Below are 25,170 nucleotides of genomic sequence, written 5' to 3'. Positions count from 1 at the left end.
AAAAAGAAAAAAGCCGGAAGTGGTGCTGTGGCTCAAGTAGTAGAGCGCTAGCCTTGAGCTGAAGAGCTGAGGGACAGCGCCCAAGCCCAGAGTTCAGGCCCCACGACCGGACCTGGAAAAAAAAAAAAAAAAGCAAGCAACTTGCTGGATGATTGTGGCTCACACCTATAATCTTTGCTACTCAGGAAACTGAGATCTAAAGATCTCAGTTTGAAACCAGACCAGGCAGAAAATAAAAAGAGTGCAGGTTGTGGTCAATGACTATAAACTTCTGGTTACCATTAGAATCTTCTATTTACTGTAAGAAGTTTAACAAGATGGACAATTTACTTTAATGTACCTTTTTTCCCCTGTTTTAATTATCAAGATTAAAGTTACTTTGTGGCAGAAGAATGTAGACCACCAATCATGGAAAACCTAAGACTGAAGCTATCTTATCATTTATGTTGATACAGGAGTGTGATTTGTGCAGTATAGCATTATTGTTACCTACTCAATATTCTTGTTTTGTTTCTATTTTTCTTACCTAATGTATCATTGGAAATAACTTCTCACCAGCTTAGTACTCACAGTTGTACGTTACCTTGGTTCTTGCCATATTTATCTAGCCTATGCCAACAAAGCACACAGCTCTTACACAGTTTATTTTGTCTAGCAACTCTTCACTAGAGGCTCCACAATTTGTGGGAACATGTTTTATCTCTTCATAAGTTTTTAAGGAAACTAAGTGAAATGGGAGTGAAAGGGAGAGTTAGTTACCCTTAGAATAAATTAGACATGGTCACTGAAATCAACACTAAAATATTTAGCTATCTGGCACTTTGTAATTACTCACTTCAATAGGAGCTTCTATCCAAATTCCAATATTGCAAATTCACCTCAATCTCATAATTATATGCTCAGAACACAACACCATATATTTGAGTGTAGAAGCACTTTGAATCTAATTGCACACTAAATTTTTTAAAAATTTATTTGATATGTAAGCCTGTCAATTGCATCTATGTATAGATAATCAAACCATAAATCTACTCCTCTGTGACTTTTTTATATTTCGTGGAGATTTCAATGAAAGGCAAAAGCCAAGTATGTAATTACTTGCTCTGTTTACTCATTAAAGGGCTGGGGTTCTTAATTGCAACTCTGTATGGGTCGTGAGAAAGTAGATTCTCCCCATCCACATTTTGCTTGCAAAAAGGAAAAAGGAGGAAAAGGGGAAGGAACAGAAGAGTAAAACACTCTTGCACCCACAGCTGTAGATAAGGCAGTAAAGTTCATAAATATCTTAAAAATTGTATTCTATAAGGCCAATTTTTCTGTTCTCCTAACAAATAAAAATGTGGGGTTTTTTTTGGTCAGTTATGGGGCTTGAACTCTGGGCCTGCGCTCTGTCCCTCAGCTCTTCAGCTCAAGTCTGGTGGTTTATTGGAGATACACATTTCATGGCCTTCCTGCCCAGGCTGGCTTTGAACCATCATCCTCAGACCTCAGCCTTCTGAGTAGGTAGGGTTATATCCACCAGCGCCCAGCTCATAGTTAATTTTGATTGTATAATTTTACCACTCTTAACATTTTAAAATGCCATTACATTTTCTTCAGTGTTACTTCTGTGATATTTTGGCAACACCAAATGGCATTCTCAAACCACTTGGAGGCATTTTTTCTAATGAGATATTGAAAAAATACATAATAGATAGCAGAGATGATTACAGATGCCTCTTGCCTTACAGTGTCTTAAGAAACTGGGTATCAGTTGAAAATATTGTAAGTCAAAAATCGGCTTTAATACTCTTAACCTCCTGAGCATCATATTTAACCCAGCCTACTTTAAATATGATTTAAGCATTTACCTTAGCTTGCAGATGGACAAAATCATCCACTACCAAGCCAATTTTACAGTACAGTATAAATATGTATGACATTAAATTCTCTGTTGATAGCAGCAGTATGGTGGTACAGAAGACAGAGAGGGGCTTTTCGTGCATATGATGGGATGTAAGACCAACAACACAGCATCCCAGATCAACAACTTAGTGCCCTCCTCTGAGTAGGAAGGGCATCATGGACATGCCCAGCAATGACACCCTACAGACCCAGGGCTAACTGCCAGCATGGCCAGAGTATAGCACCTCATATTATGATCTGAGAAAGAGATAACAACTGAAAGTTTCATCTCCAGTGTCTACTGAATATGTACCACTTTCCACATTTTCAAAAAATCTGATTTGGGGAGGGGAAAGGGAAGCACAGAAACTGTGGGACAAAGGGTGAGCCAATTCAGCAGTGATACTCACTATACATTATGTTGTAAATGAACTACACAGCTGGGGAGAGAAGGTTGTCAGGAGGGGAAAAACTTGGAGAAAATGAAGGGGTGACACTTTGAAAAAAAGAAATGTACTCTTATCTGACTTATGTAACTGTAACTTCTCTGTACATCAGCTTTACAAAACAAAACAAAAACTATCATTTTAAGTCAGGTGCCAGTGTCTCACTCCTGTAATCCTAGCTACTTGGGAAGCTGAGATCTAAGGATCATGTTTCAAAGCCAGCCCTGGCAGTAAAGTCCAGGAGACTCCTATCTCCCATTAACCACCAGAAAACTACAAGTGGTGCTGTAGCTTAAAGTGGTAGATCAAAAAAAGCTCAGGGACAGTGCTCAAGCCCTGAGTTTAAGTCCCACAGCTGACAGAAAAAAAAAATATTATTTTATATTATTAATGCTTCATGTGGCAATATATGATAAATTGCTTTTTTTAGTAACTATTAGGTCAAGACTTCCTTGAATCATTGAAATATTTGAAGGAAATAAAACTATGACAACAAAAAAAATCTACCATAAATAGGAGACAATCTGAATTTTGAGAGATTAATATGTAGTTAACATAATGTAAACTGTAGGCATCAAAGAAATTGGTTCATTAAAACAGCTTTATTTAAGTTTGACACTGGTAGCTCAAGCCTATAATCCTAGCTACTTAGGAGGCTGAGATCTGAGGATCACAGTTCGCCAATTATCTCCAATTAATTACCAAAATAAGCCAGAAGTAGACCTCAAATAAAATAATAATAGCCTTAAATAAAAATGCCTAGGGACAGTACCCAGGCTCAAATTTAAACCCCAGGAATGTATACACACACACACAGACACACAGACACATACACACACCCCAAAAGCTTTATTCACACTTGTCATAATTTATTTAAACAATAAAGTTCACCTTATTCTCTGGCAATATATTAAAACTGTGTTTTATAGCTACAAAATCTCTAACTCCTACTCACACTGATGGAAACACAGTGTAGGAGAATAATTTTCCTTCTCACTCACATCTGGCAAATGTCTGGCTCCCTGGATCATTAAAAATACATTTTATCTATTATATTAAACATAATTGCTTTAGGAGGAGTACCTTTATAAATATGTACCAATTAAGATGAATGGATCTTTTTGTTAAATTAATCTAGAAAATGTGGATATTTCTCAAAGAAATTTGAAGATAGACTTATTCATTCTCTTTTGTAATTCAAGATTCATTTAACATTGATGATTACATATATGTAATACAAATATATACATATATAACTCTATATATACATATATACACACATAAACATGGCTACTTGAGAACACATAATATTTAGATTACATGCTTGGATTACATTACATTTTATATGAAAATTAAAGTGTATTATTTAAGGTGATATGATTTTAGATTATCAACTATTGAAGATGAAATTTATGGATAATATTTGTGATTAAGATTTATTATTGCTAGGTGTTCATCTTATATAGACATTTTATTTTTCCCATGATGCATGCTTGTGTCAGTTTTAAGATGTGTTATGTTATTCGAAAAGTAGTTGTCTCAGAAACAGTGTGAGGAAAGTTTTAACTTAAACTCTCATGGAAGATACCATTTTTCTCACTTATTTATCATATAAATGGTTGAGACAAAGAAAAGCCAATCTTCTTCCCAAATTTAGCCATAATCTAAATTATAGCAATAAAATTTAAATCATTATTGTTTCCATGAACTTCTCTAAACTTGGTCAAGCATTATGCAGACAGGAGATAAACACAGCTATAGATATATTAAAATTAATTGCAGTCATTGAAGTGATTTTGAGTTTTTTTTTTTTCCCTCAGCATATCACAAGGCTTGCGAACAATTGCAAAGATTAATACTGTAGGCGTCAAATTGTCCAGACAACGGTACCCATATATGCAGTTAAACATTATTCTAGATGTCTCTGTTTCCTTTAATATAGTTTACAGAAGAGGTTTATATTCAACTTGATGGATGTTCATTACCTTTCAAAATGTGGGTGGGCCTTGTCCTACTTAGTAGAACAAAAGGCTGATTAAGAGGAACAAGGGGAAATTCTACCAAGCCAAGGACTTCTGGATTTGAGCACCAGACCAACACTTCCCCATGTTTTTAGACTAAAACATTCCAGGTTAGACCTGGACTATTAGCTCTTTATGAGCTGCCATTCTGAAGAATCACTAGAAACACTTTGCAGACTTTAGACTTACCAGCCTAATGATTCTTTAAAGACAAATTTGTAATATATATTAAAGTTCTACTAAGAATTCAAATATGAACAAAGCAAATTGGTGTTTTACAACAAGGCCACAGTATTTTATTCTTAAGCTTTCTGCAACAACATATCCTTTATTATTATACTTTTTATTGAAGTTTTGGTAAATTGCTATAGATCATGAGTAAAACTCGACATTGTCAGTAATGTAATGTAAAATGTTTTTAGAATAAACTGAATATTAAGGGAAATTGCTTATAACAAAAATACCTGGAAATTATTCTGTTTAGAAATAAATTTCAGAGTCATATTCTATCCCCACTTGTTCTTGTCAAAGAACATCACTTGATATATTGCAAAAGCTCCTCTGTAACTAGGGGATGAATGTCTGAAGGTACAGAAAGCTCTATGTAATACTGGGAAACGCTCTCTACCAGACAAGCTTCCGGCTTAAACATTCAGCATAAGGCTAATATAAATGAATCAGAATGCTGCTGTTTAGAAGACAACCAAAACATATTTTCAAATGTAAATCCTTTATTTGTCAGCCTATAAGAAGACAAGAAGGTACGGACTTATTTTAAACTATAAATCGAGGTTTACTAGGAAAAGTAATTTGTGGAAAATGATAAAAAAAATAAATTGTATTCAAGCCAGGTAACAGTAGCTTAAACTTTTAATCCTAACTACTTAAGAGGTTGAGATCTGAGGACCATGGTTCAAAGCCAGCCCCCAGGCAGGAGTCTGTGAGACTCTTATCTCCAATAAACCACCAGAAAACAACCAGAAGTGGCACTGTGGCTCAAGTGATAGAGCAGTAGCCTTGAGCTGAAGAGCTGAGGAAAGCACCCATGCCCAGAGTTGAAGTCTAGAGAGGTTGAACATTTCTTCATGTGTCTATTGGCCATCCTTCTTTCCTCTTCAGAGAAGTTTCTCTTTAAGTCTTTAGTCCACTTATTTGGCAGTTGTTTCTTTGAGCATTTGCTGTTGGGGGAGTTAATTTTTTGAGTTCCAAGTATATTTTAGATATGAGACCCTTGTCCGTTGTATGGCTAGTGAAGATCTTCTCCCAATGCATGAGCTTTCTATTGATCTTGCTAGCTATGTCCTTTGCCATGCAGAAGCTCTACAGCTTCATGCAATCCCATTTGTCCAACCTTTCTTTGATTTGTCGTGTTTCTGGGTCTCTATTAAGAAAATTTCAGCCTGTGCCAAGGAGACCTAGGGTTTCTCCTATTCAGTCCTGTAATGTTTTCAGGGTGTCTGCTTAGACTCCGAGGTCTTTGATCCATTTGGAATTGATTCTGGTGCGGGGTGATATAGAAAGATCTAGCTTTAGTTTTTTGCAAGTGATTAACCAATTTTGCCAGCACCATTTACTGAAGAGGATGTCTTTCTGCCATCTATTTTTTTTTGCGGGGGGGTGGGGGGGTCTGGTCATGGGACCTGAACTCTGAGCCTGTCCTTCAGCTCTTCAGCTCAAGGCTAGCGCTCTACCACTTGAGCCACAACACCACTTCCAGCTTTTTTTTTCTTTTTGCTTCTGTGGTGCTGGGGAATCGAACCCATGCAAGGCAAGCGCTCTACCACTGAGCCACCTGCCCAGCCCCCATCTATTTTTTTTAGCTCCCTTATCGAAGATTAGGTGGCTGTAGGTCTGTGGATTCATTTCTGGGTTTTCAGTTCTAGTCCATTGGTCCTGAGGTCTCTTCTTGTACCAAGCTGTTTTGATTACTATGGTTTTGTAGTAGAGTTTGAAATTTGGTATTGATATTCATTTTTGCTATTCCAGGTCTTTTATTGTTCCATATGAGTTTTTGGATTAACTCTTCTATTTCCTTGAAGAATGAGGTTGGAATATTGATAGGTATCACATTGAATTTGTAGACAACCTTGGGATATAGTGCCATTTTCATGATGTTGATCCTTCCAATCCAGGAGCATGGGAGGTTTTTTCACTTCCTAAGTTCTGCTTTGATTTCCTTTGTCAGGTTTTTTAAAGTTTTCATTGTAGAAGTCCTTCACTTCTTTAGTTAACTCCTAGCTATTTTATTTTTTGTGGGGATATTAGAAAAGGAGTTGTTTTCCTGATTTCAGCTACACTCTTTTCATACAAAAAAAGCCATTGATTTTTTGAAAGTTAATTTTATATGCTGCTACTTTGCCAAAGTTTTGAATCAGCTTGAGTAATTTGGGAGTGGAGTCTGTGGGATTTTTAAATACAAGATCATGTCATCTGTAAAGAGGGATAGTTTTACTTCATCTCTCCCTATTTGGATCCCTTTTATGTTTGCATCTTATCCTATTGCTGTAGATATGGCCTAGCATATTTTTAGCATTGCACTTGAAATTTTCCCAGGAACTTTGCTCAGAAATAATATTCACACAGTACACACATACATCCTCTAGTTACCACCATTAATAGATTCCTTACAGTAATATGAGGGAAATCTTTTAAATTTAATGTACTTTTTTACAGTTTGAAGACTAAAATGAAATGCAAAAATCATTACAAAAGAACAAAACATCTCTAAGGAAATACTTTGAAACAAAAAGACAAGTTCACAGAAACTGAATCTGTGTCTACTGACAAACTTGCTTTGGAAGGAAACTTCAGTATACACAAAGTAAGAGGAGGTGCCCCTACTCACTCTAATCTCACAACACAATCCTCACTTCCCCAACCTTTCAAAGAACCAATTTTCCTCTCCAGTGACTCTCCTCAAATGAGGTCCAAAGTAGCTGCTGCATAGTACTTCCTGTCCTAATACAAAGGAAACTGTCTTAAAGCAGATGCAGGACCACAGTGTAAACAGTGATTTTTCATAGTCCTGTCCTCAAGGATAGCATCTCACAGAGCTTGCCAAACTTCCCTAATGCTGAGATATCTGGTAGAGATCATTTTTCCAAGTGTCTTGTGGAGATTCAGATTCAGTGTATCAAGGATTTAGAGGGATTGTTTAGTTGTTGATTTATTTGCCTTTAGCAAATATTCTGGTTAAGTTCCTACTTGAAAAGCCTTGCAACGAATCAGTGGTTCTCAAGCCTCATTCTGGGGTGTTATATTTCCAAATATCCAGATCTTACTCTATAGCAGTTTAATCAGAATCTATGACAGTAGAAACATACATGAATATTAGTTTTTCACTTAGATAACCAGAAGCATCAATCACATTTGAGAGCTTACTAGAAATGCAGGATCTCAAGCTCTACCCCAGACTCGTCTCACCTTCATAATCAGAACATGTCTTTATTTTTTTTAATTTCCAGGTGCTTATAAATACTTAAAAGTTTGTAAAGGCATATAAGTGTGTATTTCTGACAAAATCAGGAAGGAGTTTTTCAGAATGAAGTAGGAGAAAAGCTTCCTCTTCGGAAGGGAATTTGCAAGGACTCAAGATCAACCATTGTCATTTGATCATGTCTGTTGAGTGAAATAGTGTTTTCCTTGCAGACTAAGAGGTATCAACTTGTTATGTTTCTTTGAAGACCTCAAAAACTTTTCATGGAATTAAAAATAAATAGTGTTCCACAGCAAACTATTCAGGCCTCTTGTATTTTGTTATTTCTTATTTTAAGTTTGGATGATTATTTTAAGTCCTGGTTGGTTTAAGATGGTATAGACTTTTGTATTTGCATTCACCTTTGTTTTATTTTCAAAGTCGCTGCAAAAGGCTCATGTAAATGTGTGGCCTTTTCATATATTATCAAGGGGCTTAAAGTGTGCACAGTCCCTTGGCCTGCTCAAATGCCTACTCATGGAGGGAATGATTCTCTCTCTCAATCACTCACACACCAGACCAGTGGGAGGCAGAAACAATTACTCTTACAGCATTCTTTTTTTTTTTGGTGGCATGAATAGATTAAGAATATATAAATACATCATGGAATTTTGCACATCCATCAGGAAAAATAATGTTATGTCATTTGCAGGCAAATAAATAGAACTAGAAAAATATTACTTTAAATGAATTATGTCTCTCAGGCTCAGCTAGACAAGGACCCATGCTTTCTCTCGTATGTGGCAGATGAAAATATAAACAAGGCCATATGAAGATATGACACATATATCGACAAAAGTGTGTTATATGCATGGGAGGATTCCAGTAGTGCAACTCTTCTGAACAACTAACAGTTTAACAAAATGAATACCAGGAAGCTGATACATGTGTTGTCAGTTGAGAGAGGACAGGATGTTTCAAGGGTGGAGGTCTGGTGAATGAAGAGAGAAAGAGTAGATAAATATAATCATGTTATAATTATAATAGGCAGATTTGTGAAATGGATCTAGATAACTTGAAGTAAGGTGGAGTCTAAAAAGATGGGAGACAATAATGAAAGTGGTGACAATAATCAAGATGCACTTCACTCATAAACTCACATTTTGAATTAAATACATTTATACTTAAAGAAAAAATATTGTATGTGCCAATTCTGGCACTTGAGCTCAGGGTTTGGGTGCCATCCCCTGAGTTTTTATGCACAAAGTTAGCATGCTATCACTTGAGCCACAGCTCCACTTCCAGCTTGTTGGTAGTTAATTTGATATATGAGTCTCATGGGCTTTTCTGCCCTGGCTAGCTTCAAACCATGATCTTCAGATTTCAGCCTTAAAATCTGGAGGGAAAATTAGAAATCTTAATTGTAAAAGCAAGACAAGAATGATTATTTAAGTATGTCCTTTATTATAACTTAAAACTAATCTTTAGAATGGGGACTTAATAACATTAGTAAGTGATTTTTCAAGTGATTTATTTCAAGTAGAAAGTTGTTTGGAAGGGAATAATGGTACTATTCTTTGCTAAGCAGCTTCTGTGAGCCAGATTTATGTAAGAACCTGAGGAAGTTTTTGACAAAGTGTTTAGTAAGCCATCTGGTTTCTCAGCCAGAGACCTCAGCTATGTACACCAACCTGACTAGATATCAGAAAGCATCTACGAGAGTGAGTCAAAGAAAGAAAACCACTCAAGATCTGATGGAGAAGAGCATAAGGAAGGAGAGTAGCTCACACCTGCTAGTTTCCACGATGGCCTCTGTTCTGCAGACCACAGTGCAAACATAGCTAACAGTGACCCTCTATGACCTTTAGGAAGCCCCAAATTGTTCCTGTGGGTTATCTCCAGAGACAGAAGAGAGATTTTTGTTCCCATTTCCTCAGAAAGACAAAGAAATAATAATAATATTAATATTAATAATAATAAAGATCACATCAACTATCTGAACTGATAAAATTTCAATTGCCAAAGTTTAAGCTTGGCAAACAATTATATCTCATTGTATTTTATTTCCTTTATTCTTTCTTCTATCTCTTTTTAAAAAGCATCACTTGTCTTCTTTTATTTTTTTTTCTGTATTAAGGCTTAAATTTAAGACCTCATGCTTGCTAGCCAGATACTTTACTACATGAACAATTGAGAAAGGCATTGTTGAGAAGCCAATGACATGCAGATTACCCAAAGCAAAGCCTTCAATTCTATGTTTTTTGGGGTTTAGCATTTAAAATGTTCATGCTGATTGAGATTTTCCAAAGAGGTTAATCAAATCATTACTAATTTGGCAGGAAATTACCAAAATCAGTTAGAAAATAATTTGCTAATTTTTTTATTCATGAAAAAGTAAATAATGGAAGCTGTTAGCTTATTAGATGTATGACTTTAGCAACCTAAGAACAATGAGAATTAACAACTACATTGAATTCTGATGGTCATACTCATTCTTGCCATTCTTTCATGGATTGAACACCTTTATAACATATATTTAAGGATTTAGGTAATTGGGCTTGTTTAATATTGCTGTATTATTGGTACATTGTTTTTTACCCCCTTGGGATAGAAATTTGTTCAGCTTCTTTGAATCTGACAAGGCTCAGTAGGTAACAAGGTTATTAACAACAAGACTTCTGAAGGCTTTGTTACAAGCAAGAAACTGTCCATTCCTTAGTGTTGACTATAAGAATCAGTTAACATAAACACTTGGAAAATACACACTGCATTCTAAGATTATTTACCACCCATCAAGTGTAGTTACTCACTCTAATAAATATGTTTTAAGATTTCCAAAATTTGTGTTGCAAACTGTTTTCTAATCCTCTCTAATCCTAAAATTTGATGGTCTTCATTTTTGAGCAAAATCATATTTAAAAATGTTTTCTTCTTAATGAATATGACAAAGTATGTAATTCTTATTTCATGCAAACAGCCCTATTGTTCACAATGCCTAACATTCTATAATATCTAAAGAATGATTCAAATATTTTGTTGAATACTGAACTAGTGTTATTTCTGAATAGTGGATAGTAGAAGGACATAAAAATAAAAACATAACTGAGTTGCAACTGGTACCAAAGTCTTGTGTGTGCCTTTACATTGTCAAAGGTCCTTGAGAACTATTGCCCTTGGAGTCTTAGGTATGAACAATTTAAGTAACTGCATATTTAGAATCATTAGAATCTCAGAAATTGAATTGATCTTAGAAATCACATAGCATACAGATAAAGAAACTGGATTTGAACAGAAAGAGCAGATGACATAAGACAAAGACAGAACCTTGACAGAAGTCAAATAGACTAGGGGACTCCTGACTCCTGGTAGGCACTGTCCCCAGAAGACCTTGCCTTGTGGTCCTCCAATACATTTTCTAGTTCAATGATTTGTTAAAACTAACCTGTAGAACTCAGAGAAGGTATTGGAATCACAGTTGTTGTTACTTTATAAGAGGAAGCATATTAAAATTAGTAAAGAGAAAAGATGAAAGACAGAGTCCAGAAGAAAGCAAACCTAAGCCTCTAGCTCTTCTATCCCAACACTTCCCCCCACCCCTGCCCTGCACACCACACTCTCTCCTTCCTTCTTTCCCTTCCTGCCCCACTCCTTCAAGAATGATGTACTTGCTTTAAATGCACCTTTAAAAGTTACACATTACATTCCAACCATTAATTTTTCAGATGTTACCAGTAACATTAGTAGCCAGCTAGGAAAAAGCTCTAATATAAAACATTTTTTGGTTTCTATGGTATAAATTCCCCCACTCTGGCCAGTTTCAACATACAAATAAGGTCACTGAATGCAGAATTAGAAAGAGATACGTATTCTCAGCTCTTGCAAATCCTCATGAACCTGTTTCACCACATGCTGGATATTCCTGAGTCATGTAGGAATAGCTTTCTCTAAGTTTTCAATTTTTAATTATCTGACATAGACAAAATACTTCCAATGGTTAATTGATTTTCAACTGGTTTTTTAAATTATCCTCACTTGTGCTTTGATTCAATATAGTAGGATTGTTCACATGCTTTGATTCAATATAATAGATTCATTAACCCTGTAAACATTGATGTTATTTATAAGCATATTATATTTTTCAACAATAGATAGATTTATATAATTATAAAATAAGATCCAAGTTCAAGTTTGAAGTTGGAATTTGGTGTATCTGAGCGGCCTTCAATATCATCATGTTTAAAATACTGAAAATAAATCATTCATTTTAAATTTATTCACAGAAAAAGAAAATGATAGAAGCAACAGAAACGCAAGAGGAGAGCAGTAAATTGAGGAAACATTTTCTACAACTGAATTACTTAAATAATGCAAGTAGTCTCTGAGCAAATCCTTTTGACATAGAAATTTAATTGTGCAGAAAAGAAACTCAGAACACCATAAAAGAAATGAAGAGCAGGACTCAGATTCTCTTTCTATTTTCTGAGGTCTCTAATGAGTTTTCCAGCTCTTAAATAAGGCAGCATCAGAAAGTAAATCATGATTTCACAAAAATGCAAACAATTATTTATGTATATGCCAAATGGGCAATCCATCAATAAGGGCTAAAAATTGTATGCCACTATTTATTCCTATTCTGTTTTTTTCTAATTTCCAAAGAAAAGAATTTAATTCAGGTGCTGTTATTTTAAAATCACCTGGAGTGAAAATAGTAAGTGTTGCTAAAGTACCAATTTTCAGGCTCTCAGTACACTATTGGTATTTAATGGATTGCAAAGCTATTAACATTTCTGTAGTTAGGAAAAGGTGGTTACATGAGACTAAAATTGAGTACTTATGTTATATGTAATTACATTTTATTTATATTGTCCTTAGTGAAAAATTCTATATCCAACATATGATGAAAGTCCACAATAATGACTACTCACCAACTACCAGCCTATGGTGAATCTTCTTAAGATGCCTAAGTCTAGGCCAGCAGCCTAACCAGTCAGTCGTAGATTCAACTATTCATATCTCATCTGCTAAAAACAAGAGGAAAAAGCAACTTCACCACAATGTTCCTAATAACACACTTCATAAATTCTAATGTGGAACAGTACTGATAGCTCTATATTCCACTTACTATATACCACCTATAACTTATATATAGCATAATATATCATATGTATATATACACTACACACTTTACACTTGATACCCATACATAACTTTTTGTATTTTGTTTGTTCTGAAGCTTTTTACCCAGATACTAGATTCTTTTACAAACAGTATCTATCATTTTTGCCTAAATGTAAATTAAAATAGGAACCATTTACATGGTAAATGAATATTACACTAATCTTAGAAGAGGGAAATTAAACACATTGGGAATTTTACTTACAATAGTTAAAGAAATCAAGGTAGATCATGTGATACAAATTTAATATAGCCTTATATAGTGAGATTAGAAAATTACTTGATTGAATAAAGAGAAATTTAATTTTGATAACAATACAAATAGTTTAGAACTAATGTAGTGTATAATTCCTGGTAGTGAAAATGTCTCCTCAATCAAAATAACAGAAATGGACACTTGAGTTAAGTATAAGAGCTAAGTAGCTCTGATAGAGAGCAATATATGTCACTCAAACCTTCTAATCTTGTCTTCAGTTGAAAAAAATGAGATTTCATTCTACCACATAATTATATTTAGACGAAGTATAAGATATGTGAAAACAAGTAATAAACTTTGAGTGGATTCAGTTTAACATGTCTCACATATTTATAAGGGTATATTATCACTGTGATTATATCTGCTGAGAAATTCTAATGCAGTGAAATTGTGAACCATTGCATGAAAATTTTCTTGTATATGTTGAACCTTTTGGCTTTTTTTTTGGGGGGGGGGCGTCTGGTCATGGGGCCTGAACTCTGGGCCTGGGCACTGTCCTTCAGCTCTTCAGCTCAAGGCTAGAGCTCTACCACTTGAGCCACAGCGCCACTTCCGGCTTTTTTCTTTTTGCTTATGTTATGCTGAGGAATTGAACCCAGGGCCTCAGGCATGCAAGGCAAGCGCTCTACCACTGAGCCACCTTCCCAGCCCTGCTGAACCTTTTAATGTTTAAGCATATGATCTGTTTTGGACAAAGTTCTATGGGCTGCTGAGAAGAATCTGTATTGTGCATCTGTTAGATGAAACATTCTTTAAATACCTGTTAAGTAAAATTTATTTATAGTTTCACTTAAGTCTGAGGTTCTGTGTTGATTTATTTTGCCTCAAAAACTTAGGTTTAGAGTTGGGTGTTGAAGTCTCCTACTATGATTGTGTTAGTGTCTTTCTGTATTTTTAAATCTAGTGTTGTTTGTTTAAGAAACTGGGTACTTAACTATTTAGGATTTTTATATCCTTTTGGTGGAAATGCTCTTTTATTAATATGAAATGACCTTATTTATCACTTTAAGTCTATTTTTTTTTGTCAGTCGTGGGGCTTGAACTCTGTGCTTGGATGCTGTCCCTGTGCTCTTCAGCTGAAGGCGAGAGCTCTACTGCTTGAGCTACAGCACCACTTCCGGTTTTCTGGTGGTTTATTGGAGATAGGAGTCTCACGGTCTCTCCTGCCTGGGCTGGCTTTGAACTGCTATGCTCAGATCTCAACCTCTACATAGCTAGGATTACAGGTGTGAGCCACCAACACCTGGCTAAGTCTACTTTTATCAGATACAAGCATAGCTGTCCCTGCCATCTTTTAGGGTTCATTTTCTTGGTAAACATTTATATGTGTATTTCTTATAGACAATAACAGATGGTTGGATGTTGCCTTTTTATCTAATTTGTTATCCTATGTCTTTTAATTGAGGAATTGCCTCATTATCTCATTTTTCTTGTCGTTCTATGTTAAGATTTTACTCATATCTAAGCACTTAGATATTTAGGTTTTAGTCACCTGAAGTCTTTGTACTGCTTTAATCTTTGTATTCTAACAAGAACAGCTTGATGTCCATTTTTAAAATTTGGCTGGAATTTTAAGTTCACAAAGCCCTGTAGATAGGACCCTTAATGTCTAAGCATTATGAATAGAACTTGAGATAATATTTGGTTAGTTCACAACTCAAACTTCTGTCTCTGTAATACGGCATGATAAGAATTATTAATCGGTATACTTTGTGCAATTAAATTGCTTGTTCCTCAGAAGCTTTGCTTAAAAGTTACTCAACTATGGGCTGGGAAGGTGGCTCAGTGGTAGAGCGCTTGCCTTGCATGCATGAGGCCCTGGGTTAGAAAAAAGCCGGAAGTGGTGCTGTGGCTCAAGCGGTAGAGCACTAGCCTTGAGCTGAAGAGCTGAGAGACAGGGCCCAGACCCAGAGTTTAGGCCCCACGACCTGACTCCCCCCCCAAAAAAAGTTACTCAACTAATAATTGTCAGAAAGTATCCTTCATCAAATTTAGAGCAATAAGTACTGTCTCATAGATTTTTTTTTTTTTTGTCGGTCATGGGGCTTGAACTCTGGCCCTGGGTGCTGTCCCTCAGCTCTTCAGCTCAAGGCAACCATTCTACCACTTGAGCCACAGTGCCACTTCTGGTTTTCTAGTGGTTTATTGGAGATAGGAGTCTCGCAGCCTTTCCTGCCCGGGCTGGCTTTGAACTGCGATCCTCAGATCTCGGCCTCCTGAGTAGCTAGGATTACAGGCTGAGCTACCAGTGCCCGGCTCACAGATTTTTTTTTTTTTTACATTTACGTAGAGGTGAGGAAGCTTTGCATAAAACAATTTCATAAGAAAGCACTACATAATTGACAGGAAAAATTAAAAATTTAATATTTCTTCTATAGTATGGTTGACCTTGTCTACTCTAATGTTTCTCATTTATGTATTCCTCTATCTTTATCTGCATTTCTATATTCTCTCTCTCTCATAAGCAGAAGAATAATTCTTCAAAGTATTATATTTCTTGGGTAAATACATAAAAACAGCAAAGCCATTTTCGACACTTAATTTTCAGCTTTTAGAAATAAGCCAAGGAAAGTAGAAAGGATTTATTTTTGTTTATGTGAAATATATATGCATAGTTTACTGGCAATGCAATCTGTAATTAGCAGTAAAAATGCAGAAGGATATAAGACCATGCACAATAAGATAATTAGTAGTTTGGTACAGATGATTAATGAGCAATTTGTTATCTCATGCTCCAAAAACAATTTTTCTTCAAAAGGAATTATTTTGATGCACTTTGTACTTAGTTGCATTGGTTTCTGGATATTTGTTAACCATTGAAGGTTTCTGGATATTTGTTATCCATTTCTGTATTTTATTCTAAGTAGTTTCTTAGTGTTTAGTATTTTCTAGATCTTATAATCCACATTAAATGACAAGTAAAAATGGTAAAAAAAAATTAATCATTTCTGTTACATGCATATCAGTGAAGTTTTAGATCTGAAAGTCCAGTCTCTAACTAAACATATCATACAGAATGAGGAACCTCTGTCATTTGACCAGTGTATTTTCTTCATCTATGTCTACCATTCCCCCTAAAGTCTTTGTATCTGAGCCATGAAGGCAGCCAGACACATGAGGGAAAAAATTCTTATGAAATTGTCAGCCAGTTTTTCTCAATTCTTCATGGTTAAAATCTCCCTTTATACTTTCAACTAAAGATAAATGTCCTGTATATAAAGAGCCAAAAAGAAAGGATGACTCTTACTTGCTAAAGCTATTAGTCTTGATATGCTTATCCCTGATACTTCAAAAATATCTAAACATAGGAAATATCTCAAGACAGGAAAAGAATTTAAGATTCTTTCAGTCTTTGATTCTGTGCAAGGGTTTCATGACTCACATTAACAAGACCTTATCTAAAGGTCATGTATCTGAACATTGACTGCCTCAAGCCTAATTTTTGTCTCTTTATGGATGTGTGAAATGTCTTTACAGAATTTCTACCTGTTAATTCAAGGAAACTGTTCCAACACAGATAGAGATTTAAATGTTTTAATTTTGTTGCAGCTCATTCATAGGTCTGATAGGAATTTTTGTAAAAATATTTAGGTGTCCATCCCATATGAGTCATAATAGAGGCCCCTAGAGGTTGAGTTTTTGCTAACATGAACCTGGCTTTGTTTAGTTCATTAAAGAAAATGAAACAAAGGATTGGACATTGTTAATGCATACTTTCATAATGTGGAAAATGTTATGTTGATGCACACATATACAAGCAGACAGAGGGATGGATGAATAGAAGATAGATAGACAGATAGATAGTCATCTAGAGATGATCATATTTAACAAAATAATCCAATCTCAGAAAGAAAAGTGCTATATGTTTTCCCTCATTTGTGAATTTAGGGAGAGATGAACTTAAAAGCACCTGAAATAATGTGAAACAAACACAGGAAGGAAATGTGGAGAAAAAAAGGTATACTAGAAGTGGCAAACATGATCAAAGTATATTATATGCATGTATGGAAAGAATGAAATCCCTTACTTTGAACAACTGATAGAAAGTGATAAAAATGAAACTTTTCGAAGAGATTATTGTCTCAATATGAAATAAGTTCATTCCTTATGGCTGAAGCCAAACCTTTTTTTGTGTATGACTATGTAAATAGAACTACCACATGACCCAACCATACTATTTCCGAATATATACACAAATGAATCTAAGTCAGCTTATTGTAGAGATGCTTGATTGCCCATGTTGAACATAGAATATAACATCATTTTCTGAAATCTCTTGTGTTCATTTGCTACAAGGTATTTTCTACCAATAACTAACAAACACCTTTATTTCCTTCTCATTTGAGATTCTATTTGTGTGAGCAGGGTCTTGAATATTTTCATGGTATTTTAACTTCAATACTTAAGAAACAGAAGCATAAAAATGAAGATAGAAATGACAAAGCTCAAATTTGAGACAAAAAAAGTCTGTGTAACTATATTTGAGAGATGCTTTTGTTGTTTATACAGAACTTCATCTCTCCAAATTCCTAATGCCTACTGTAGTCTAGATGTGTGCTCTGTGCACACATATCAGTTCTATAGTAGGTAAAGATATTGCAAGGGACAAATGGCCTGTTGAACCCTGCCAGCATAAGGAGGCAAACCACCAAATCTTTGTGAGCTGATATAATATTCTATATAGGCTATATGTTATATAGTAGATATTTTCTTATGTATGTATACATATGTGTATATATTTTAACACATATATCTATATATCTACATGTATTCATTGATTTATATATGCACGTGTAAAATGTTGTGGATGTATATATATGCACGTATTAGATTATATGATTATTTTAAAAAGAAAGAATGTCAAATGAAAAAATATTCATTATTGAACTCTGCTTGAGATAACACAGTAGACATTGGAAATGTCAAGCATTTATATGTTTCTCAAACAAACCCTACAATGTCTATCTGACATGGAAAATTAGGAGTTCACTCTTCAGTTTAGATGAAAGTGCCTTCCTTTTATATTGCAGAAACCCAACTATCTAAGAGAAGTGCCAAATTCCTAAAAAACAATATAAATCATGGAGTTTTCTCCAAAGCTGTGCCACCGTGGAGCTTCTTAATTTAGACTCAAACTAGAAAACAAATGGAGTACTTACCATTTTGTTCGTGGCTTCTCACTGATAAAACAGTTCTGAGTTAGTAAGTATCCATAGAAGGAAGTCTTATAGAAAGAGATAGGTTAGTAACAAATCACCAATTGAATTTTACCTATAGGAAGCATAAAATATGCTTGCTTCCTTTCTTTAGGGACACCTATTATTCTGAACAGCTAGATGATAACTCATTAATTTCATGTATATTAGTTTCATTACCACCAGTAAACAAACTCTGTACTAATCCAATCAACAGATTTATTTTTGTGTAGCTAAAGAATGCCATAGTCACTGCATTTCTGTTCCAGTTACATGCCAGCCATAAAAGAGTGAGTAAAATGCAAAATATCATTGTCTATCTATAGCTAGCTATCTATTGATAGCTAATCTATTGCTCTAACTATAGGCAGTATCAGAGTTTGACCTCAGGCCTGTTGCTAGTCTATTGATATACTACTTTAACCATGCCTCCAGTATCTCCACCCCCCATTTTTTGTTTTTGTCTTGCTGGTTATTTTTGAGATAGGGTATGGATTCCAATCCAGGCACATGTCTGAACCATGCTCTATGGTTTCTCATCATTGCAGGGATCCTAGGCACATACCACAGTATCCACCTTTCCTCTGTGGAATTGGAGTCTTGTGAATTGGCACTGTGATCCTCCCAATTTTAGATTCCTAAGTAAACAGAATTATAGTCATGAGACACAAGTGCCCAGCCTCAAAATATTTTAAAGCTATTAGTAGTGTCTCATTCTAGAATTCAAATTTATTTCCTCATTTCAGATAACTTAGCATCTACTTAAAAATCATACACCAAAGAAAAAACAAGAGTACAAAGAACAGAAGGCTATAAATGAAATATGATGATATATTTTATTCCATAAGTTAAAATTATCTACATAGAGATAAATTGTATTTCTAGTAATTGGATTTAGATATGTCTTCTTACTTTTAATTTCTATACACAAAACCCTTATAAATCTCTAATTTCCTCCACAAAATATCTCATCAACTAAATGTAGATAATACTCAATTCCTTCAGGAATTCTTTATGAGAGAAATGAAAACTTGTGGTTTTCTTCTTCATTAAATTCTAGTTCCACATTTTTATTCTGCTCCAAATGTGTGCTGCAAATTAACAGGTCTATTAATTAATGGAATTTTTTGGGAAGTACATTAATAAGCCTAAAGTTATGATGAATCTGCCAGTTGCTAATTATAACTTTGTATACAAAATTGTTACAAATTAGTGAATTGATAAAATAAGTAAAAGGAAGTACATATGCTGTTCTAGCACATATATGAGATAATGTCCAGAAAAAGAAAAATAATAATTACGAGAAGATGGACATCCACATTTAGTGTTAAAAGTGGGTGATTTTGGAAAAGTATTTCAGTACCCACAGTCTCATAGCTCCTCTATGAGGTAACAATTAAAATTCATATTTGTAATATGACTTAAAATTCCAATATTTGGTAAGACATCAGTCTCTCAAGCCTCTAATCCTAGCTACTTAGAAAGCTGATATTTGAAGTTTTGTGGTTTGAAGCCAGCCCAAGTAAGAAAGTCTGTAAGATTCTTATTTCTGATCAATCAATAAAAAGCTGGATATGTATCTGTGACTCATGTGGTAGAGCACCAGCCTTGAGTAAATATAGCTAAAGGGCAGTGCCCAGGACTTGAATTTAAGCCCCATTACCGCTTGTGAGAAAAAAAAATCTGATATTTGTTCACTTATGAATAGATGGCAAATGTCTCCAAAGCTTTGATTTACTTCAGTAGATAAAGATTTAGTTCACAGTTTAGCTGCAAACTTTTTAAAGGAAGCAAAAGAAGCAGAAAGTTGGCCAATATTAAACGTGTATAAAGGCATCTATCTCTTTCTAAAACTAAATAGATTATATCTAATGATCAACATAGCTACACTTATTATGAGGAGCACACACACAGGCAGAGCTACCCATTCATTCACTTAACCTGGGGTGACATAGTTGAAGTAATGAATTATTAGCAGTAGTATTTAATAAGAAATTCATAATATATTATATATTGAACTCATAGGATTAGAGTGCCAGCAAACTTCATCATTTACCATCATTTTAAAAGTTCAAACAAGTAAAAATTAAGGAAGAATTTTTTTCCACAATGAGTTGTCTTCTTTTTCCTGGGTATAATAACAGTGTCAATCAAAAGCCTGAATCTGTTGACTTAGAAATATGCATTATTCATGAGTTTTCATGTACTTAATACTTTTATTAACCGTCTAATATCTGTATTAGCTTATTCAGATACTCAAACTCAATCTTTATGGAAATTACATTTTCAAAGAGAAAAATATTATCAGACAAATATTTAAATGAAACGGGTAAATGCCATCATGGAAAAAATAGAAGTATCTGGTTTAGAGTAAGTGTTTTCCTGGGTCTCTGTGCTTCTATAACAGAATATCTGAAATAGTGCAATTTTTAAAAAACAGAAGTTTAGTTCAAGCAGTCCTGATAACTCAAATTCAAGGCACTGAAGTGTAATAAGGGTATGCCTTTATATCCAGCATGATACCTCTGCTATATGCTCTAGAAGACAGGAATGCTGTGGTAGCAAAAGCAGAAAGGGTACAAATTTCCATTATCAGATTCTTTTATAATGCATGAACATCTAAGTCTCATGATTGAACATCTCCCAAAAGTTTCTACCTCTGGACATGCTGCATTGTGGAGTACATTTTTAATATATGATTTGTGAGGAAGGGGGATGAACACAATACAGTTTTTTAAAAAATAATGAGAAAATGAGTTTTAAGCTGTGATCTAAAACATAGAAATGAAATCTAGAGAACCTAACTTATACGATAAATCCAGTTTTGTGACTGACTGGGAGATGTGGTTCAACACTGCTTCACAGAATTGCAAGAGACCATTCTGTCACATACCATTAGTCAGGGAAAAGACCAAAAAACCAACACTCAATGTGTGATTTCAGACACATAAAGTAAAATTTAGTCCTAAGGGTAATAGTCTAAGCTCTAGTCTAAGGCCAGAAGATAAAATTTTTAATTCACACAGTTTGATGAGAGACAGACAGACAAACAGGCAGGCAGACAGACAGACGGGCAGACAGATAGACAAACAGATAGATATATGGCACACAGAGACAGAGACAGACAGAAAATGCAGGGAGAGGAGGGAATGGATTTCCTATTTCTTTATCTTCTTGTTCTATTCAGGCCTTCAGTAGATTGAGGGGTGTTCACTTGCTTTGTGGAGGGAAATCTGCTTTTCTCAGTGTAGCAATTTACATACTAATCTCTTCCCTAAACAGGGACACATTTTAAAAATTGTTAACCAATTATTTGGGACTTCATATCCCAATCAAGTTGACACACAAAATAAGACATTACACGAAAATTTTCCAGTTAACCACCACCTCATTTTTCTGTCCTACTTGAACACTGAAGATGGCAATGTAAATTGTCTACTCTGCCTCTCATTTCAGCTGTTTCTATGATGGTCGCAGCAAACAGAGACATATACATATACAGGAAAGTTAAGGGCAGTAGGAGAGAAAATTCTGGACATTTTCTCCCAACTTCAGCCTCATGTTTTTGAGGATAGTTGCCACCCATCAGGACCATTGATCTTGCCAGGTAACCTCATCTCCATGTCTCACACTCTCATTGGTTTCTGGTAATTCTACTTTTGTTTTCTCAATTGTATACACCAGTAACTCAACATCCATGTTTGCTCTTCCCTGCAGGAGTGAAAACAGACTTGAGCAATTCTCCTCACTTGAACCTTCTGAAAAAATCCTGTTTACCACTGACGCGAACATGCCCTCAAATACATTCTCATAATCATCAATAAGGAAGGTTTATTGTTCTAAGAGCAACATCTTTGGGTCTATGAATTTCTTTTTTTTTCTTTTTCTTTTTTTTATTGTGAGAATACCCTACAGAGGAGTAACAATGTACATGGGCAAGGTATCGAGTACATTTCTTATCAAGCATTGTTGCCTCCTCTTTGTTTCCCCTTTCCAACCCTTCCCATACTCCTTCCCACCCCCCCATCCTCCCCTCCACCACCACACCAAAGTTGTAAGGTTCGTTTTTTCAACATAACGACTTGTACATCTCATTGTTGCAATGGGTCCACCTGTATCCCTAGTTAAACGATTTGTTTTTGCCCTTCCCCTCCACAAATTATATCAACATCAAATACAGTGAAAGCAGGGGTTATACTGTGGGGGAAGGACATATAAAGCAACAAAGAAATAATCTTATAAATGTGTTGGAAACAATTGCATGAAAGAAAAAAAAACATGTGAATACTGCTGCTCTTTGGAAGTGATCTGGGCATTCACTTTTTATGAATAGCTTAATTAGTGAGGAGGAGGTGAATAGTCTGGTCAGAGACATGTCACTCCTTCCTTACCTTTGCATTGCATTTATCCTTTGATGAAGGTATCACAGAATGCTTGTCAGTAAGTCAAATATGAAATAATTGGGTGTCCATTAAAACACAAGTGATTCTGCAGAGAAAGTGTAATAATCAGTCATGTGGTGACCTTCCTAGAGATTCCTACTGAATGGCAAAAACAGTGCTCTCCTATTGTACAAAATTGTGAAGATATAGATGTCCTTCACAAGGAGCAGAAAATTGTCTGTAAGACATAGCCCATTCAGATGAGAATTACTTCCAGAAAAGGACTATTTCCTAAGAGATACTAAACATCTGATTCTATAAGAATAAGCAGCAGAATCTTGACTAAAAAAATTAACCTGTCCAGATAGTTTTCTATATGAAGTCTTAAAGAGTTTATGTGTGAGATAAAAAATATTTTCAGGAAGTGGCGCTGTGGCTCAAGTGGTAGAGCTGAAGAGCTCAGGGACAGAGCATAGACCCAGAGATCAAGCCCCACAACTGACAAAAAATGTAAAAAGGGGAAATATGTGTTATTGAAAACAATCTCCTGCTGTTTGATAGCTACACAATTCATTCCATCAGCACAAGGCAGCTCCACTTACGTGTGGAGGGCAGGCCTTCTCCACTAGACAGCAGGTGCCACTTCAAAACCCAGAGAGCATCTTCCAGACAGCCTAAGGAAAAGGAGTAATCCATTCCGTATTTTTTAAATAATTACAGAATCATATCACTATCATTTTTTCAGCCTGGTTTTTGTGAGTTGAATTGGAAAAAAAACTGCTTGGATCACAGATATGCTTTAATTTTGGTATCATGATGTCTTCCTTTAAAAATACTGATAGGTTTTCTATTACTTACAAGATAAAGGCTCAAGTCTTCATCTTGACATTCAAAATTCTTCTCCATAGAATGCTAACTTATCTATTACCTGATATCATGCATCTAGCACTTCTGTTTTTACATTTTCAACCATAATTTCTCTGTATAAAATTTCTTTTTCCTTCCTTTAGTCAAATGCCTACAAATTGAGCTTAGATTTTTTTTCCCAGTAAATTTTACAACCCAGGCAGATTGAGTTTATTTCCTCTGCTAAACATTTATTTTTGAATGGCAAGATAGTTCTCAGAGAAGTTGTGCCTACCTGACTCTGATAAAGTGACTGCACTTTGTGGCATTGGTTCTTAAACACATTATTACCAGTATGCTGGATGGCTAAATGTTCTGCTTTATATCCTCAGGCTTTATTTAAATGACACAATAGTCCAAAGTGGAAGAGAGACAAAGGAAGGGAAAGGAAGGGAAAGAAAGGGAAAGGAAAGAAAAGGAAAAAGAATGAGAAGAGGTGATAGGGTATGGTAGAAAAAAGGAGAGGAGGGGAGGGTTTGAAGATAAAAAAGGAGAACTGATTGGGAAGAGGGGAGATGGAAAGGGGAGAAACGAGGGAGGAAAAAGGAGGAGAGGAGAGATAATCTATTCTACTTGGCTCTATTTGTAGATTCATTTAAATATTGGGTGTTTTATTTTCACAAATTATCTTCTGTGAACACACTAATAGTGATGAAAAGCACTACTTGAAAGTCTGGAAACAATAAGGATAAATTTTATCTGTGCACGGTTTTTCATCCACCTAAAGTTGGACTTCAACAATGAGAACTGCAGTCAATGATACTTTTTCAATTATGAGTAGAGTTGCAAAGAGCATTGCTTAGGGCTCCTGCCCATGAACTTTGAACAAAACAAAATATATAGAGAAAAACATGGGGGAAAATTCAGTGTATTTTTTTTTTTGTCGGTCATGGGGCTTGAACTCTGGGCCTGTGCGCTGTCCCTCAGCTCTTAAGCTCAAGGCTAGTGCTCTACCACTTGAGCTACAGTGCCACTTCCGGTTTTCTGGTGGTTAATTGGAGATAAGAGTTTCACGGACTTTCCTGCCCGGGCTGGCTTTGAACCATGATCCTCAGATCTCAGCTTCCTGAGTAGCTAGGGTTATAGGCATGAGCCACCGGCACCCAGATCAGTATATTTTTCTATAGAAGAATACTATTTTCTACTTATTAGGTCATCTATGAACTAACATACATTAGTGATATGTTAGTTATTTGACATATAATTGCACATTTTCCCAAAGGATTTCATTTTATTCTGTGGGCTTTCATAGCTGTATGGAGTGTAGTGACTATATTATCATTAGGACTATGCCCTTTTTTCTGACATAATCATGAACCAGGTTAACAAAGAAAAAAGGTAGATTAAAATTTTGCAATAAGACTGGAGTTTAAAATAGCTTTGATTATGTGAGATGTTTTCCTAATTTTAATGTATGAGAAGTTCTTCCTTCTCTAACCATTTATCAGTACAACACAGTAAGAGTAAGCTGTGCAGTAATGAGTTATCAA

Source organism: Dipodomys ordii, unplaced genomic scaffold (assembly GCF_000151885.1).
Source record: "Dipodomys ordii isolate 6190 unplaced genomic scaffold, Dord_2.0 Scaffold16, whole genome shotgun sequence".
NCBI classification, from domain to species: Eukaryota; Metazoa; Chordata; class Mammalia; order Rodentia; family Heteromyidae; genus Dipodomys; species Dipodomys ordii.
The sequence above is the reverse complement of the archived record's forward strand: the minus strand, read 5'-3'. Positions refer to the sequence as shown.